Here is a 20,852-nt window from a genome sequence, read left to right as displayed (position 1 = left end):
ACATTTTTGTTACTAAGTTATCTTTCTATTTCATATGGTTCTGCTCATCAATGCTCTTTTCTCAACTGTTCGATTTTCTGTTCATAGGAAGTGCTTGTGTGTATATATATATGTATATATACTTGTATACATATATATGTATGTATACATATATATACATGTATATATACATAAATATATATGTATATACATATATATATACACAAGTATGTGTATGTATATATATATATATACTTGTGTGTGTGTGTGTGTATATATATATATATATGTTGAAGTAGTGAATGAATAAATCACTAACTTGATAAGAATGAATTACTGAATTGGTTTTCTTTGTTCTGAGCTAGATCAAATTTCACCACTCCAGATTTATTCCTCACTGAAATGCCAGTAGTGACTCTGATCAATGTACAGTCTACACAACTCACGATTTATGTACTCAGTTTCAGGCATAAGTATTATGAGTGCTCTTAAGTCATTTCATTCTGGTTATTCTTTTGGTTAGAGATCAAGTCTTTTGTGTATCTGTTTCTTGCCATTTCTTTATCTCTCACTTCTCCTTCCTTCTTCTTTCATTGCCACAGTGGTGCTCACTAATTTATACTCATTAACTCTAATATTGACTAGCTGGACAGAAAGTACACGCATTGGGTACACGACAGCTTTGCTACATTTTTACAGTTTGACCTGGGTTCACACAGTTGTATGGTAATCTTTCCCTTGTTATGTGACTTAGCTAATAGAAATCTCATCATTATAGAAGAATTTATAACTGATAAAATTAGCTCATATAAGAAGACTCATCTTGAGAGAAAAATCAGTAGAAACATTATAATCTAAGTACACTTTAATAAATGGAAAGGCATTTGTGTGTGTGTTCATTCTGGAACAGCCTTCCTCTACTAGGGGGAGTCCTATGAGAATTCTGGCTCCTATTATGGAATCCACAGGTGGAGGGACACCTAAGATGCAGATCACCCTAAGATTCACCCTAAATAAACTTGGCCAGTTAGATGGTGCTTCCAAAACTTTGAATCTTGAACTGAGAGATAGGTGAAGATACGCCCAGAGGTTAAAGGTGGAGGTGGCCATGGAATCATGAGCGGTATGTCCCAGTGGTGAGTGTTCATGGGCAGTGGCATCCAGGGATACTTTTGCTATGGTAGGATCTTGGCTGCTTTTTACTTCCCCTTACTCACTGTTCTTTTTCGGGACTTGGCTCTCATGATTTTGTGAGCTACCTAATATCCTTCAAATAAATTATCTTCTAATCTAACTAATATAGTTTGGTTTCTGTGGCTTGCCACAGCTGCCAATACAAAAAAAAAATCAATATAGTTCTCTAAGTCAAATTAAGGATGTTAAATATCTTAAATTATGAATGATGTGTAAGTGCTCTTAATTTCCATTTGTGATCCCTTGTATCATGCATACATTTCTGGATTATATCCTCTAAATTTGATTCACATTTATTTAATTCACATATATTTTTAATATGTTAAGCAAGACCTTATTCCTTCATCTGGTTCTCCAACTAGATATTCACTAATCAGCTGATTGTGTGACTTGGGATTCTTGACTCTTATATTCTTCTTCTTAGTAAGCATCTACTTATCATAGTTCTTACACATTTCTTCAATTCTCTCCCTCCTTACACACCAGAGTATCGCTCTGAGACAGAGATTTGCTTTCTTCTTTTCCCCATATTTTCCCTATGATATTCCTCTAATACAGTTTCTTCTGCCACCTATTTATTTCCTTTTTCTATACTCATTCCCCAGTTTTCTATTTTCACAATTCTCCTTGATAGACCCAACTCAAAATTTATACTATTTGTAAATTCTAGGATGCACAGCAATTCCCATTGTAATTGTTGTTACAATTACAATTGTTATAGTATTTCCCAGTATGGTAGTGTAAGACACTAGAATTTATTGGATGTGATGATTAGTTTCTAGTTCAGGCCCCAGAAGCCTCACGCTAGGAGTCGCATACAACATCACATATTTTGCAGAGGTGTTCAGTGCATTGCTTCTATCATAGAAGCATTCTGAGAAGCTTCTTTAGTTCCGTGGAGGAGAGCCCTGCTCTTTTCCATGCATGGCTGCTGCTGTTCCATGTTCCAGGAATGGGAATGCACTCTGCGTTTTCAAATAGCCACAGCCAGCTGCGGTTGAGTGGTGTCACCCCCGTTCAGGCAGGACATGAACTCTCTAGCTTGCCCAGTCTCTTCCACCTCCTCCAGTCTCCCAAGGAAGCCAGAGGTCAGCTAGAATTTATCCCACAAGGTCAGCATGGCTCATTTCCATGGTCTGCCTCCTCCACAAAGGCTTTGCATTTGTGAACTCTGGTCCTGAATGTCAGTACAAAAAAGCCTATTTATCATCTGAGTGGCTCAGATTTACTTAGCAACTTCTCATTTGTCTGGAAACACAAGGCTGGTTACTGCTTCTGTATCCCCTGTGGGTAAGAATAGTCCAGATCTTAGGAACAAAAAAGCTTGACTTCTCTTTTGTAGAAAAAGAAAAATTCTTCCATGTATGTTTGTTTTTCCTTCTTATATTAAAAAACAGAGGACAGGGTAGTTTCTCAATAGGCTCTCCAGCTCTCTTAATTTCACAGGAAGTCTTCCTGTCATCCAACAAGCCACATTTCATTTGAGGGTAGCTCATGCTTGTGGAGGGTTTACTGAACCACATATACTTCCTGGCTATGGTTTTCACTGGGCACTGGATGATTATAAATAAGAGCAATTGTTCAGAGCACAGAAAATAGAATTGTAAGAAGAATTCGGCCAGCTGACTAGATGCCAGAGTGGACACTGTGTAACTACAAAGCCCTATGGGAGGGAAGCCAGCCCCTCGTTGGTGATCAGATGTAGCTGCTGTTGAGTTTATTTTACTTCAGATAGGGAGAGTGGAATGACAAGGAATTGAAGGGTCTCTCAAGATCCCCTTATGGTACATAGGCAGCCAATTTGGGCTTCCTGAGGAAAAGCCTCTCCCTCTACTCTCTCCTGACTCTTACCATTAACCTACCATTTGGGGCTTGCTGGCTGCCACTGGAAATAGTAGTTTATCTGTTTCCCTGGGGGCTTTGGCTGCAAGCGGCAAGGGTCCAGAGGCTGAGGTAGTGTTTTTGTTGTGTGGCCATAAGTATAACTAAAACCTGGGCTAATGAGAAGATTCTTGTGTTAGTTCCAAGGTGTACTTGTCAATTATAAAGAAGAGAGCAAGTCTAATTTCCCTTTGAGTCCTCAACTGCCCTTTTCTGGAAGCTAAGTAGTGTGGTGAATTATTCATTATTATAATGCTTCAGACCTTCACAGGCCCTTTCTTTGAAGGTCTTTACACAATTTCTGGGAAGTATCACAGCATTTGTATGCTTAAATTTTATAAGCTGAGTAGGGTCCTGTATAGGTCCCTGGTAGCTCAGGTAGTAAAGCATCCGCCTGCAATGCAGGAGAACCCAGTTTGATTCCTGGGTCTGAAAGATCCCCTGGAGAAGGGAAAGACTACCCACTCCAGTATTCTTGGGCTTTTCTGGTGGCTCAGTTGGTCCAAGACTGAGAATACACCTTCAATGCGGGAGACCTGGGTTCGATCCCTGGGTTGGGAAGATCCCCTGGAGGAGGGTATGGCAACCCACTCCAGTATTCTTGCCTAGAGAATCCCCATGGAGAGAGGAGCCTGGTGGACTGCAGCTCATGAGGTCACAAAGAGACACGACTGAGCGACTAGGCACAATACACAGCACAGGGCCCTGTATATCAGGAAACAGATGCGTGGATCTGGGAAGTTCCTCCAGTCAAATTAGTGGAGGGAACAAAATCTGGGCAATGCTCTTTTTGTGGCTGATTGTGGTTCTGAAGTCCTCTCCTCTGCCCTTTGTGTTTCCTTCTAGAATAAAACCTAGATGTCAGAGCGACCTTGAGAATGCTTTTGGAATTACCACAGAGTTTAAAGGCCAGTTACCACTCAGGAATCTCCAAGTTTTTATTATGACTAATTCCAGCCATGGTCTAATTGGATTAGTTATTTCCATAATATTTCTGTGTAATAGAAAATTCTAACATATCAATGTTTACTGAAGCAAATTTTATACTTACTTACAATTCTGTGGATCAGCTGGAGCAGCTCTGTCTCTTGTCCTTCTTCCTGCCTATTTGCTATCACTGGAGGTGAAAAGCATGAAATCTAGAGTCATGCACTGAACAGAAATACTGGAATACTGCTCCTTCTTGGCACTGGGGATCCTCTATACCAGCCTGTGCTACCTAGCTTTCATATCTATCATTACATGAAGAAAAACAAACCTCTGCCTGTGGTTTAGCCCCTGCGGTTGTATTTGTTACCAAATGCATCACCTTGCTAAGAAAGTGCTGGAAGGCCATTAGAGATCACCTAATCAACTCCTTCTTTACTTTTCAGAACTTTTCACTGTAAAATAAAATGATCAGGCAGCTGGAGGTTTCCACAGTCCTTTCATCGCTTTGATCCTAGGATTGAGACCGTGGAACCATGGGTGAATTAACCTAAAAAAACAAATCCAGTGAACAGGATTCACAGCACAGCTACCTTCTGCTCCAAAGCCTTGAATTCACAGCATGTTCTGTCCCTGTGAATATGACCTTTACCATGCTGGGCACATCTAATTTCATAGGCCAGGATCAATTGACCTCCAACTGTGTTGACACTCCCTGTGCTCTATAAAAATAACCAAACCTGGACTGCCGCACTGTGGACAGGCTTGCCAAGAGACAGGCTTGGCAATTTGAAGACTCCTATGTATACTAATAACCATAAACAGTAGTAGTTCAGGGTAGGAGGAAATCTCCCTCCATTTCTGGGGTGCATGGTTTGGGGGAAGCAGCAGCTTGCAAACCAGCTGTCTACACCCTCCTCGGATGTTCTTTGAAACCACGGGTGGGTTTGTCTTGCCAGGAGCACAATACAGGACAAGCATTCTGAGATCAAATATATGGTGTGAGGGCTGGAAATTAATTGTTTGGCTGGAGCTTAAGAGACCCTGTGCAGGCATTTTATATCCTTATACTTAGGTCTTAAAGAGCCTCTGCATGAGGTTTGAAAAAGTATCACTTCTGCTTTGGGAACACTTAATGAGATACTTGTTTGTGTTTCCAGCTACCTTGAAGAACCCAATGCCTTGACCTATACAACACACACACACACACACACACACACACACGATCATTCATCATACCAATTGCATTATGAATCTTTGAACATGTTCAACTGTTATTTTTTGTTTTGTTTTTAATGAAAGTGACTATTTTCCTTCTGGAGCATGAGTGGGTAGGAGAAACATATCTCTAACTTTCAAACTGCCTCACTCCGATTCTTTTTACAAATAGCGGTAGTTTTTTTACTGACATCAGTTAAATGGCCTTTCAATTGAAATTGTCCAAGTGACAAGATAAACGGGTACATTCATCCTAAAGCTTGAGGAATATACTGGGGAATCAATCTCTGGAAGAATTAGAAAGCAGCCATGAAAACCTTTAGATTGAGCTAAATATACAAATAGGGAGTTTACTCAATTTTAATTTGCTCACAAGAGAAACTAAATAGTATAATGATCAGATTTAAATATTTATTGTTTCCTTCTTTTTTTACTCACCAGATTTTTCCCCCTTCTTCTTGTCTTCCCTTTGATATTTGGTCATTTAAGCCAGTATTTTCTTTATATACCATATCTTTTAAAGGAGCTTGAATTTGCTAACAGAGAGAACTCAGTTGATTTAAGTTCTGGCAGTGGTCCTTATATTAAGATATTGATGGGGGAATAAGTAATTCAACATAATAAAAAGGAATTCAGAAGCATTTGAGAATATTATATCAATTTTAAGGGGGTACCTGGCTTTTCCAGATTGAATCAAACTGCATGATTATATTTAGGATATATGTTGGAAATATTCAAGGTAATAATTTTTTATTTGGAAGAATAATAAAGACTCTGCTATTTGAGACCTTCCTTTCTAAAAACTTTCTGGGAGCATTTTCAGATTTATTAAATAAAAATATAGTATGTCCAGTTAAATTTGAATTTCAGATAAACAGTGAAATGTACAGAATGTTTTTACTAATAATGACTTGCTATTATCTGAAATTCAAAGTTAACTGAGTGTTCTGTATTTGCTTCGGCAACCATGTGTCCCAGGATACCCAGTGGCTCTTCTTATCAGGTATTAAAGGTCTTCTGAGGCTTTGGGTACTCCTCTCTCCATCAACATGGTCTGCTGTCACACTAGATAGACGAAATCCCCATTAGCAGCATTGTTATGGTCCTTCTTAGGCTAACAGAAAGCTAGGGTGTTAGTTCAGTACTTCCAGAATTAGTTTTTAAGGTAAACTTTACTCTGTGGGTTTTTTTTTTCTTTTTTCTTTTTTTTTACATCTTTTACTATAGGGCATATTGGAACATGTTCTCAGTATCTGATTTACTGCTGTTACACAAAATCATAAAAAAGTCATCTTTTCCTGACAAATTGAAATTCTCTTCTAAGACCATACTCAGATTCCTTGATTCCATCTTAGTTCAGAATGAGTCCCTCCCCCACCCCCCATGTGAGCACCTCTTTAGAAATTAAGGTTTAACATTTCTTTATTGGAAAATCCTTGCCCCTCATCACAGACCAATGTGCCTCATTTGTTCTTTTCCCAAGAATTCTAAGTTATTCATCCTATGAAAATACTAAAAATACCATAGCACATGTGCTGGAAAAATTATTCTCATTGAATACCACACTAAATATGATAAAATTTGCATCCAGATAAAGAGTTGGAAAAACTTGTAATCATATAATAAGTAAACTTTTAGTTCTTAGTGACTCTGCTGCTGCTGCTAAGTCGCTTCAGTCATGTCCGACTCTGTGCGACCCCATAGACGGCAGCCCACCAGGCTCCCCCGTCCCTGGGATTCTGCAGGCAAGAACACTGGAGTGGGTTGCCATTTCCTTCTCCAATGCACGAAAGTGAAAAGTGAAAGTGAAGTCACTCAGTCGTGTCCGACTCTTAGCGACCCCATGGGCTCCAGCCCACCGGGCTCCTCCGTCCATGGGATTTTCCAGGCAAGAGTACTGGAGTAGTGACTCTGAAGGCTCCCTAATCACAGGTAAATTTAAAAATACAGGGAACAACTGTTTTACCTGAAACATGTTGATTAATGGATTATTGTCCACCTCGAGGTGGATTTCTTATGCTTTGACTCAGATCATCCTCTTATGTTTGTCTTGGTCAACATTATTCCTACTGACTTTGATTTGGGTTTTATTTACTTAAAATTTAACTAGGGGATGCCCAAATATTTATTTCTTAAGAGATAGAATAAGTGGAAGTATGAGTGTGTACCAATATGACTTAAGCTCATTTTTGTTAATTGTATGAAGTAGGAGTTGCTAATAAGTTGGATTGTAGATAACTGGACATAAAATTGTTAGGGGCTATGAGGGTACTACATTCTAAGGACATTATTCATTCAGGAAAATTTATGTGTTTGAGCTGAGTCTGCCATCAGCACATTCAGGTGTTATAGAAAGGTGCTAGGGAGCTACACATTAGAACAACTCATATAATGTATTGGTTGTCACTCTACAGTAAATAATATCTATATGTTTTCTTGCGTTCCTAGTCATTTGGTATATATGTGGGCTTAATAATCACTGTTATTGAATGTCTGCACTAAGTTGATACATTTTAATCAGAGAGTAAATTTCTGGTATTAGCAGGACTGTGGGACATGAAAGCAAATTTGTTATAGAGAAATGGTCATTATCATGGTATCTATTAGACTGAGCTAGACTGCCTTCCTACACTTAGCACACATTGGGTTAAAGAACGCTACAGACGTTAGGTTATTTTTGGAGCAGAAGATGGAACAAGAAGAGCCTGAGAAATAAAGAATAAATATGGATTATTTCCTGATAGCAATTGTAGAAAAATATGTTTGTGCATGTGCACAAGCATGTATGTGTTCTTACTTAAAAGTAAGCGTTAGTTGAATTTAAAAACAGATTAAATACATCCCAACCCACAGGCTTTTAATAAACACAGCAACAGATAGAGCCAATATGGCACCAAAAAAGCTTCTATTAAAAAAAGTCAGCAAACATAGAACAAAATGAATGAAAATTAAATTTATCAGTTGTAACAATAAATGAAAATAAATGAATGCTGTTTTTTAAAACACTTTCAATTATAGTTAAAATCTAAATAAAACTATTTGCTGCTTTAAAGGGATGCAGTTAAAACATAATGACACTTTGAAAAGATAAAAGTATAAATCAACATCAGACAAACTTGAAAAAAGTGAAGATCTTAAAAGTTAAACAAAGAAAAAGTATTCATTTCTTTACTAATAGCCTTGTATTACTTTTTCAACAACAACACTCTAAAAGAAGTTTTCTCTAGATATCAAACCTGAAACAAAGACAATGAAGTGTGCACAGGCTGTCATTTTACTCTGATAAATGATACAATCCACAGTAAAGATATGAGTCATAAAGATTTATGTCCTAAATATCATTATATCAAAATGTATAAATCAAAAACTACTAGATAAAGAGAAGTTGGCAACTGCATATCTGTGTAAGTTCTTTATAGAACAAAAAGAAAAATAAAGGATGATGATCTTAATGGAATGAGGGTAATTTGATAGAAAAAAATAGATATCTAGTTTTATCATCTCTAGACAGAAAACAAACTTTATAGCCTCCAGTCTATATTTAAAATAATTTCTGTGTTAAGCCACAGTAAGTAAAAATTTCAAAATGCATGAAGTGGGCCACGTTTTCTGCTTAAAAGAAGCAAAAAACAAACAAAAAATAAACCATGCATATAATCTTGTCATTTGAAATTAAAACAAACATACTGACAAAATATTCCTGTGAATAATGTGTGGGTTTAAGAGGAAGTTAAATTGTAATTAATAATTGCTAGTATTTGTTAAGAATTCATTATATGCTATGCCCTGGCAAAAACTACTTTAGTTATATGATGTATTATAAACTCACAACAATTTATTTAAAGTTGAAGTTCATTGGCTCCATGTACATCCTTGCCACAACTAATTTTTGTTCTGATCACTATCATCTCCTTGACATTATATATTTATGTGTTTATTGGTTTGCTGCCCATTTCCCAGGAGAATGTAAGCTCCGTGATGACAGGGATTTACCTAGTTCCTTTGTCATTGTGTTCCAGTCATCTAGATCAGTGCTTCAGCATGGCAGGCCCTTCAAAAATATTTGCATGTTCTATAAGTATTAGTATTTTATTATTTTTCTGATGAGAAAATGAAGATATAGAAGCACTAAGAAACTACCTGTTTGTCACACAGCTGTTGAGAGACCAGAATTTGAATTCTTGGATTTGGCATTGGCCTTGAATGCTAACTCTAGCTCTTAAGCAGTGTACTACATATATTTTGGAAACATAATTATAATTTTTAAAATGCATGCTGCATGCTAAGTTACTTCAGTCATGTCTGACTCTTTGTGACTCCATGGACTGTAGCCCACCAGGGTCCTCTGTCTGTGGGATTCTCCAGGCAAGAATACTGGAGTGGGTTGCCATTTCCTTCTCCAGGGGATCTTCCTGACCCAGGGATTGAACCAGAGTCTCCTGCACTGCAGACAGATTGTTTACCATCTGAGTCACTAGGGAAGACCCATTTAAAAAAAAAAAAAAATCCATCAAATTAACCTAAAAGGTTTTTCAAAATTTAACTCATAGGAAAACCAAGTAAATGTTTTTATTATGAAGTTAAAATGAAATGTAATATATGGCACGTTAATCTCATGAAGTCAAAATAAAAGATGCTATGGAAAAAGGAAAAATAAAATTTTAAAACAAAAATAATGGATGTCAAGAAATTTTCTGTGAATAAAATAAAGGTAAATGTCAAAAGGAACTGAATTGGAATATGTAAGATAAAGAGATGATTTTATTAATTTATAAAAAGTGCTTATAATTCCAAAATACTGTAGTACCTTGAGGAAAAGATATATTGATTTCACTCTACCAAATACAGCACTACTTAACTTTATAAAGGGAAATGACACTAAAATAGTAAATTAACTTCTAAGTCTTAGCCAAAATTAACTCACAGGTAAATCTATAGCCTGAATATATTCATTTCAAATTAAAATGAAAAGTAAAATCAATAAACATTTTTTGCTGGGGAAAGGACATGATTTCAGGCATTTAACAAGAGAAATATAAATAGACAATGAAGATACAAGCTCCTCCCCAGTATTTCATTCAGTAATCACAAATCATTATCAAATTTATGGATGATCCAAATGTGTTGAAGTTGTGAGGAAACACACATGTTCAAATACTTGACTATTAGAGCATATTTGTGATATCCTTTCTTTAGCACAGACTTTGTGAGTCTTAAAGATATTCATACCCTGCAGTGATTCTACTGCTAAGATTTTAAGTAAAATAAACATAAATATAGAGACTTCCCTGACAGTCCAGTGGTTGGGACTCTGTGCTTCCAATGTAGGGCACATGAGTTCGATCTTAGGTTGAGGAACTGAGATCCCACATGTCTGTGTGGCCATCTGAGTCAGTTTAAAAAAAACTTTTTTTTTTTTTAAAGTTTTGAAAAAGCATAAATGTAGTTCAAAATTTAAGCAGGAATATTAACTTCAGCATTATTTCAAATAGATAAATTAGAACTTTCTAGGTATAGAACATTAAATTATGGAAAATTAACCTCCCACTAAATATTGAATTTGTTGTCATCCATTCAGTCATTTGAAAACCTGACTTGAGTGCTTACAATTGGCAGCCCCTATGCTGGCTCTTAGAAATCCTTTGGAAAACAGAATGTCTACCTCTCTGGGATTGTAGTCTATCTAAATATGAGCAGGAGAATTGAGAATTGTCTGAGAATTGAGTTTTCTGCTTAGATACCTGGTATACCCAGAGATTTGCTATTTCATTTCTCTACAAGGTAGCCAGGATGGTATTATTTCAATTGAAAATCTGCCCACATCCAGTTTTTTTTTTTACTGTGATGTCTATACATTTAGCCACATGGCTCTTTATTTCTTATTCAGCCTTGACTTTTGTATATGCTCCTCCTCACATGCTAAGCTCCAAGTACACTGAACTCTTTCCCTTTCCTAGAAGGGGCCAAATCCTCTGTCCTTTGGACCATCACATCTGAGTTTGCCTGCAACTCTTTTCTTTCCTTGGCCTCCTCAAGCTGGATCCTATTAATCTTCAGTTGACTGTGAAATTCAATACTGTACAGAGTCTTCTGTGTACCCCATGCCTGTGGGAGGGCATCCTCTTACACGCTTCCACAGCAGTACTTCTGCCACCACAGAGCACTCAGAACACTGAAATGTAATGCACTATTTCCTAGTCCATGTTCTCTTTTAGACTGTCAATGCCTTGAGGGCAGGGACCATGTCTAGACCCTTCAGAGTGGGCATTCAGTTCCATAACCATGTATGTCATAGCAACCAATCTAGTACTCCTTAGATTCTGGTAACATGAAATGAGTTTTACAAATTGTTTCAAAGATTATTTGCCAACAATTGAAAAAATCTAATCAGAGCATATGAAATAACTTATTTAAATATATCTCCAATTTTGTTATAGTAAATATATTAATGTGACTATAAATGTAATTATAAGCATAAATAAATACCCCTAATTTGAGCTCAATTATTTACCACTTGGGTGTCTTTCTGTCTCCATTTTTTGTTCTCTTCTGGACACTTCCCACTTCTACCTGAGAACCCATCTTAAACTAAAAGCTACTCACACAAGTCCCCTAGATAAGCTTTTCCCAAGGATCCCTGTTTTCTATGTGCTTCCTAATGACTTGTTGCTGACCCTTCAACATAAACTCTCCTTCTTGCATTGCACCTACAGACTTGACCACATGATTCCTAAGTTCTTTTGCAAAACTTGTACCCCCAACCAGAATGTTCTTTGTCTATTTGTTGTGTAGCTAAAACCTACTCTTACAAGAACCTGCTTAGATTCCACACATATAACAAGCTTTTTTTGCTCCTCCTCTCTTCTTCTGTTACCCTGTAGAAATGCTTCTATCACAGCATATACTGGTGCTCCATTGCCTGTTGCTTAGTTATCTTGCCTCACTTGCTGGTCATGGAGCCCCCTTGAAACTGGGGTCTCTGCTTTTTAATACTTATCTCCAGTTCTTACCACAAGGCTAATACATTAGTCACCTGGGTTCGATCCCTGCGATGGGAAGATCCCTTGGAGGATGGCATGGCAACCCACTCAGTATTCTTTCCTGGAGAATCCCCATAGACAGAGGAGCCTGGTCGGCAGCAGTCCATGGGATCTTAGATAGTCGGACACAACTGAACGACTAAGCAACTAAGCAGAGCACAGCACAGTATTTTTAAAGAGTGGATAGATGAATGGATCCTAAATATGTCACAAACTTTTTATATATCACAACAAAAATATCTAAGTCAATTATTATAAGTGCTTTCTGAACAGAATACAGTATAAGTTTTTAGCTTCATATAGAATAAAAAATGCTTCCATTTAAATTGAATATATATATATATATATATATATATACACACACACACACTAAGTGCTGACTCTATTAATAATTTTTTGGCTTAACCCTCCCACCAAACTTGCAAGGTGGTGGTATTATCTGTACCTATACCCCTATCTATATTTATATGTACATGTACCTAAATCTAAGAAAAGTTAAACAAAGAGAGTTACATAACTTGGATAATATGATGCAGCTAGTGGAACAGAGATGAAGAATTAAAACTCTGGCTTGTCTGATTGTAAAGTCAACACACACCACAATTTACTAATTATTTCTATTTTATAAATAATAAGTCTAACCTGATGAATATTTATTATGTGCCTGTCCTGTTATAACTGCTTTACCCATAGTATTTTATTGAATATTTATAATTAATCTATGAGTTAGATATTATTTTTATTGTGATTCTAGTTTTAGAGGTTAAAATAAGAAGGAATAAAGAAGTTAAGTAACTTTCCTCATCATATTCATCTATAAAGAGAAAGAATTGGCTTTCAGTCCAAATAGTCTCACTCCAGAATCAAAGATTTTAACTACTCAATTATATGATGTCTCAGAAGAGGAAGCATATTCAGTTTCCAGATTTTCCAAAAAAATGATAACATAAATTCAATTTGGGATTCATGATTTACATATAGATAAACAATTCTGAGACCTAAATGAAAGGAAAATAATTTTTTGATTAATTGTAAGTAATCACGATTAATGAAGTGCTACAACTCCAAATGAAGTTTTAGTGACATTAGAAGAGGAACCAATATAATCCTATATGAAAAGCATTAATAGAATTTGAAAAATAATTAGAATGCCAAAAGACCCGTTGTAAATGTTAAAATTGGCATCAGTGAAATGGAAAAGTTTCCTTAATTTTAAATATCATTACTGGCTGCAATGCTCACCTGATATAATAGTGGTCTGTCAAGATTAAAAAATGAAAAAAAGAAAGAGACTTTGTCTGAAACAATTCAACTTTTATCTAATTTGGTACAATAATACAGTTTTGCAAGTTTTTAATTTTTATTTAAGTTATTCATAGACTGGTAAGTTCCATAGGTGATGATGGACAGTGTTTTTCTTTTCTAAACTGATGGTCACTTTTTAAAGTTCCATCTCAAAAGAATTTGGAGGATCCCTTGCAGTGAAAAAAAAAAAATGTGTATCAGAACACTCAGAATTATCTAAACCTGTTGTCTTTCTTTATTGAATTCCTAGTATTGTGTTTACCACCATATAGGATGGGTAGGTAAATTATGCAGAGAGACCCTTTAACATTTGAGGATTAAAGTGAAAGTATTAGTCACTGGTTAGTGTCTGATTCTTTGCAACCCCATGGACTGTACCCCACCAGACTCCTCTATCCATGGAATTCTCCAGGCAAGAATACTGGAGTGAGTAGCCATTCCCTTCTCCAGGGGATCTTTTGGACCCAGGGATCGAACCTAGGTCTCCAGCATTGCAGGCAGATTCTTTACTGAGCCATATTTTAAACCTACTTCTGGACTGTTGAAATGCCTGATTTAATGCCCACTTCATATCTCTGTCTCTTTTCAAGACAAAGTGGTGGAGTTTCTCCTTCTGAATAACACCTTAACTTTCAAAATTAATGACTGAACAACCTTTGACAGATCAGGCACAATGTTGTATTAAGTATATCTATAGACATTGGTCAAACTTTACAAAGTTAGATACAAAATTTAATAGATGGAACTTAAGTCATGTAATATAATGAATTGTAAACTCAGTAGAGGTCAGTGGGCAGTCCTACCAGGCCATCAAAGTGCCTGCTGGTTAATACAAGACTGAACACCAGATAATAGACCAGAGATGACAGAAGATGAGATGGATGGATGGCACCACCGACTCAGTGGACATGAGTTTGAGCAAGTTCCGGGGGTTGGCGATGGATAGAGAAGCCTGGCATGCTGTAGTCCATGGGGTTGCAAAGAGTCAGACATGACTGAGCAACTGAACTGAAGTATGTCAATACCTGCACTTGGAAATCATTTATAAAGTCAGGTTTAAAGAATTTATTTTTGAATACATTAAAGTGTCTGGTAATATTTTCCAAACTTCCTACCCATGACTACCTACAAGGGGAAGTTTAGAATCACTATCTTCCTTTTCCTTATATAGCCTTCAAACAGTTTTTGGTGCTTTATGTCCCCTTTGCTACAAATGCTGCCATAGTTCACCCAGCAGGTCTGCCGTGGACACACCCAGAGCCTAGCCTGGTCAGGAACACCATCTTGCAATATGATTAGAGCCCAGATAGCCAAGTTCTACTTACTGTATGCCTGAATGATCTTCTAGGCTCCATGTTCTCCAAGCTACACCCACTGCTTTGCTGCCGCAACCCATCTGACACTGTGTATGCCTCATGGGCTTCTGCTCTGTAGCCCTGACCTCAACATTTAGAACCAGAGGGGTTCATAGCTTGACTCAAACCAGTTAGTGATTGCGTAACTTTGAGCAAGTTACTTAAGAATTTTGTATTTCAATTTCTTTTATTATTAATATTTACTTTTAGCAATTAGGAGTTAGCATTCATTCCCTGCTTAATACGTTGCCAGGCATTCTTTGAAATTCTTCATTATATGGACTCATGTGGTTCTTATGAGAATAATCTGAGGTAGGACATTTTTATCTTTGTTTTGCTAAAATTTACTCTGAGGTCAGGCTTTTAAAAATTTACTGTCTCTTGTAAATGAGGATTATAACACTGTTTTTACAGGATGACTGAATGGAATAATTCATTTCTATTTTCATACAAAATGCCTAAAACAATGCCTGGAACATAGTCCTCACTAAAAATCATATTATTAATATGCCTCAGTTTCTTAATTCACATTACAGTTTCTTTTCTTTTACTATAAACTTTCAGAGCATGAGCTCTCTCCCTGGGATCACCTCTCTAGTTCTTCCCAGCCCCATTACTCTAGGATCTGGGCCCTCCTCTTGTCCCCTGTGGTCCTGCTTTAAAGTGATTCGTGCCCCTGGTACTCAGGTTTGTCTATAAGTTTGATTCCAAATATTACCATATCCTGCATATTCTTATTGTCGTGTCTTATCTTAAAGATCAAAGTCTGTTGTAAGTAACCAACTTCAGACCCTCAGGAAGCTTGGACACTGAGCAACTGGTTAATCTCTTTGAGGTCAAACCTAAAAAGCTTAATTCTCTGGCCCTAATCTTTCTCATTTCTTGTCAACTCCTCTTCTTGGAAATCTGCATTAAGGTCCCTCAATTCATTACAGCTGAGGCAGCATAGTTAAATATTTTTTCAGGAGATGTAACAGACACTGGAGACACAGGTTTGATCCCTAGGTTGGGAAGATCCCCTGGAGGAGGAAATGGCAACCCATTTCAGTATTCTTGCTTGGTGAATCCCACGGACAGAGGAGCCTGGTGGACTACAGTCCATAGCGTCTCAAAGAGTTGGACATGACTTAACAATTGAACAACAGCAGCAATATTTGTGTGTGTGTGTGTGTGTGTGTGTGTGTGTGTGGCATGCATGCTAAATCACTTTAGTCGTGTCTGACTCTGCAATCCCATCAGGGTCCTCTGTCCATGAGATTCTCCAAGTAAGAATACTGGAGTTGGTTGCCATTTCCTTCTCCAGGAGAGCTTCCCCACCCAGTAAATATGGACAATATCATCCCTAAAGAATGGTTCTGACTTTTTCCATTTCAAACACGTTGATGAAAAGAACTTTATGTTTCTAGAGGACAAAATAGATAATGGCTAGGACTGTCAAGTCTGGATGTTTTTACTCATAGTGATTTTCTGTTATACGTATCTGTCATAGAAACTTGATGCAAGAGCTTCTTACAACTGGCCTAAAATAGGAACAGGGATTTAATCACATTAATGTCTTAAGAGGACTTCTTAAGGAGGTGAGTCACTTAATTTTTCTGAACCTCAGTTTCCTCATTTATGAAGTGAGGATAATATGATGATCTAATATACTGAAGATAATTATGCTGTGATCAAGAACAGAATTATAGGCTTAAACACTGTGGAAAACAGAAGTCAGAGAGGTAGCACTCTCCTTTGTCACAGCATCATCCTTGCCTCATTTGAGAGTAAAGAGACAGATGCAGAAAATGGTCCTACTCCCCACAGAGGGGCCAGAAGAATAAAATTGAAAGGTAGAAAATAGATGGCAGCATGGCCTGCCTGGCTTCCCTCAGAGTTTCTCACTACACACCGAAAACTTTCCTGTGACTCATTTTCTGCTACTTTAATGTAAGCCTTTGTTACTTGGGGCCTTCACACCAGGCTTACTAGAGAGTCTTTTACTTTTCAAGTCTTTCATTTTATTTTTTTAATCTCCATAAGGAGTATGCTTCAAACTTCTAACTATGTTTCTCCCATCCCTATATTTAATCCTACTTTTTATTGTTGAGGTCACTTCTCATTGGTGACCTAAACACAATTGACAGCTGCCTGAAGTTACTGAACACCTGGGCTGTGCTCATGTCTGTGCTGGATGCTGTAGCATTCGAGAAGGAATGTGAGGAGCTAAGCATTTGTTGTGACATGATTTTCTGCATTCCACTAAGGAGCATTCTGAGGCTCAAGGTCACAGCTAGTAGACGGAAAAGCCAGGATTTGAATTCAAGACTTTGTGACTCCAAAGATCATAAGATAAGGATATGCTTTGCATGTGTCTGACTCAGGAGAAAACAAGACTGACCATAAAATGATGGGAGAAGAGGTCAGAAACTGGGCAGCAATGAAATAGCATTATTTATTTCCAAGTCTTCACCTAATTTGGCAAAGGAGCTTAGACTTGGAGCAAACACAGATCACGTGAGTGTTTTAGATCTGGGGCAGAGTTTATGAGAAGTGGTGATTAAAGATGGCTATTGCAATGAAAAGCAGGAAGTGAAGAAGCAACATTAGAGTAAGGGACACTGCTGTTGTAATCTAGCACTGAAAGGGGAGGGTCTGGACCAGGAGGAGGAGGCATTTCATCCTCTATTTTGGAGATAAAGAATACGAAATTGGGCAGATGGGAAATAAGAGCAACTTTTTGAATGCATATGGTATGGTCTTGATTTTCCCACACAAGTAGGATGAAAGATTGCAATCTTTTGAGGTCCAGGACATGGAGAGGGTATCTTTTGAGAGTGAAAAAGGAAAGACATGGATTCATGGCAATTCAGAAAAAGGAAATGCATTTCATAATTCACAAGTGACTAGTTGGGGAGAGTGGTATGGTGAAGGAGAGTACTTAGTCAAAAGTAACTACTAGGTTTGAATGTAAGGAACGTGATTGAGTAGAGACCCTGATGTATAGGGAAGTTGAAAGGAGATCTGTATCGACAGGATTTTGCCTAAGGAAGAAAGAATGATGACTTTAGTTGTAGATCTGTTGTATTTGGTAGATTAGTGAAACAGCTCAGAAGAAATGTTAAGTAGGTACTATAATGAGAAAGAGTATGATTTCCGAGAGAAGTGAACTATTAAAAAGAGCAGGATCTAAACGTAAGACCAGAAACTATAAAACTCCTAGAGGAGAACATAGGCAAAACACTCTCTGACATACATCACAGCAGGATCCTCTATGACCCACCTCCCAGAATATTGGAAATAAAAGCAAAAATAAACAAATGGGACCTAATTAACCTTAAAAGCTTCTGCACATCAAAGGAAACTATTAGCAAGGTGAAAAGACCGCCTTCAGAATGGGAGAAGATAATAGCAAATGAAGCAACTGACAAACAACTAATCTCGAGAATATACAAGCAACTCCTACACCTCAACTCCAGAAAAATAAATGACCCAATCAAAAAATGGGCCAAAGAACTAAATAGACATTTCTCCAAAGAAGACATACAGATGGCTAACAAACACATGAAAAGGTGCTCAACATCACTCATTATCAGAGAAATGCAAATCAAAACCACTATGAGGTACCATTTCACACCAGTCACACCAGAATGGCTGCGATCCAAAAGTCTACAAGTAATAAATGCTGGAGAGGGTGTGAAGAAAAGGGAACCCTCTTACACTGTTGGTAGGAATGCAAACTAGTACAGCCACTATGGAGAACAGTGTGGAGATTCCTTAAAAAACTGGAAATAGAACTGCCTTATGACCCAGCAATCCCACTGCTGGGCATACACACTGAGGAAACCAGAAGGGAAAGAGACACGTGTACCCCAATGTTCATCGCAGCACTGTTTATAATAGCCAGGACATGGAAGCAACCTAGATGTCCATCAGCAGATGAATGGATAAGAAAGCTGTGGTACATACACACAATGGAGTATTACTCAGCCATTAAAAAGAATACATTTGAATCAGTTCTAATGAGGTGGATGAAACCGGAGCCTATTATACAGAGTGAAGTAAGCCAGAAAGAAAAACACCCATACAGTATACTAATGCATATATGTGGAATTTAGAAAGATGGTAACAATAACCCTGTGTACGAGACAGCAAAAGAGACACTGATGTATAGAACAGTCTTATGGACTCTGAGAGAGAGGGAGAGGGTGGGAAGATTTGGGAGAATGGCATTGAAACATGTAAAATGTCATGTATGAAACGAGTTGCCAGTCCAGGTTCGATGCACGATACTGGATGCTTGGGGCTGGGGCACTGGGACGACCCAGAGGGATGGAATGGGGAGGGAGGAGGGTTCAGGATGGGGAATACATGTATACCTGTGGCGGATTCATTTTGATATTTGGCAAAACTAATACAATTATGTAAAGTTTAAAAATAAAATTTAAAAAAAAATAGCAAAAAAAAAAAAAAAAGAGCAGGAGATCAACATTGAGTATTTAGTATCTGGATGATCCTATTGAGAAGGAGGGAAAAAAGAGCTAGTATCAGAGGCAGAAAGAAATGCATTAGAGGGGGGCAGTCCTAAGATGGTGGAGGAATAGGATGGGGAGACCACTTTCTCCCCCACAAATTCATCGAAAGATCATTTGAATGCTGAGCAAATTCAATAAAACAACTTCTGAATGCTGGCGGAGGACACCAGGCATTCAGAAAGGCAGCCCATTGTATTCGAAAGGAGGTAGGGCAAAATATAAAAGATAAAAAGAGAGACAAAAGAGTTAGGGGAGTTGTGAAAGAGGAGAAGTTTCCAAACACCAGGAAACCCTCTCACCGGCTGGTCTGTCGGGAATTTTGGAATCTCAGGGCAACATAACTAGGAGGGAAAAATAAATAAAACCCACAGATTACATGCCTAACCACAACTCCCAGTGGAGAAATAGCCCAGACCCTCACATCCGCCACCAGCAGCCAAGGGCTGAACAGGGAGGTGCGGGCTGCATTGCTTACTGTCAAGACCGGGCCTGAATGCCCTGAGGACAATCTGAGGAGCTAATGTGAGACAGCAACCCAAACTGTGGGGTAGCCAGAGAGAGAGAGAGAAAAAAAAAAAAGAGAGAGAAAGAGAGAGAGAACTTTCCCTGAAAAGCTCTAACCTAAGGCACTGCTGGCCCACTCACAGAACAAAGGACTGAGAGAATACCAGAGGAAAGCTATCTGGCTGTGGACTGGCCCCTCCCCCCGCTGGAAGCAGAGAGGCAGGTGAGCGACAGCCAGAGCCGGAGAGGGACAATCTCCGCCCCAGAGATGGCATCTTCTACCACACTGCAAGCAGGCTCCCAGCTGCTAACCACATCTTCCTGGGATCCTCGATGGTTGACATCTGCCAGGACTGTCACAGCCAGTGATCAGCTCCCCAGAAGAGACACATAGCGCATCTGAGATGGTGCTCCCACTGCGCACCCAGGAAACCAAGCAGCTTGGGACCAGGGAGGTGATAAGATGCACCACATACCCGGGGAGAGTGCGCTCACCAAGCACCTGGTCGCCTGAGTTGCTCAGACCTGGGAAGGGCACAAAACGCAGGCCCAACCAAGTCTGTGCCTTTGTGGAGTACCTGAGAACCTGAACATGAGTGGCTTAGACCTGGGAAGTGCATGTAACCCAGGGCCAGCTTTAGACAGTTCCCCTGCAGAGCAACCTGGAGCCTGAGCAGTGTAGACCGGAAAAGCACACACACTGTGAGTGGGGGCAAACCCAGTGTGGCCCAGACACTGCGAGCACTCCCCACACGTCCCAGTGATATTTGCTTGCAGTGTTCCTCCCTCCCCACAGCACAACTGAACAAGTGAGCCTAAATAAGTGACCACCTTCGCCCCCTTGTGTCAGGGTGGAAATTAGACACTGAAGAGATTTGCAAACAGAGGAAGCCAAAATAAATGGAGGGGACTGTTTTGGAAGTGACAGGTGCAAC

General features: G+C 38.5%; 1 long non-coding RNA gene across 1 annotated transcript in view; it reads left to right on the top strand.

Annotated features, from left to right (window-relative positions):
* Positions 1-20,852, top strand: part of LOC123333415 — a 126,287-nt gene that overhangs the window by 9,538 nt on the left and 95,897 nt on the right. The gene's annotated exons all lie outside the window — the stretch shown is intronic.

Source organism: Bubalus bubalis, chromosome 1 (genome assembly GCF_019923935.1).
Source record: "Bubalus bubalis isolate 160015118507 breed Murrah chromosome 1, NDDB_SH_1, whole genome shotgun sequence".
NCBI classification, from domain to species: Eukaryota; Metazoa; Chordata; class Mammalia; order Artiodactyla; family Bovidae; genus Bubalus; species Bubalus bubalis.
Note: the sequence above shows the minus strand (reverse complement) of the source record. Positions and strands in the feature narration are given on the sequence as shown.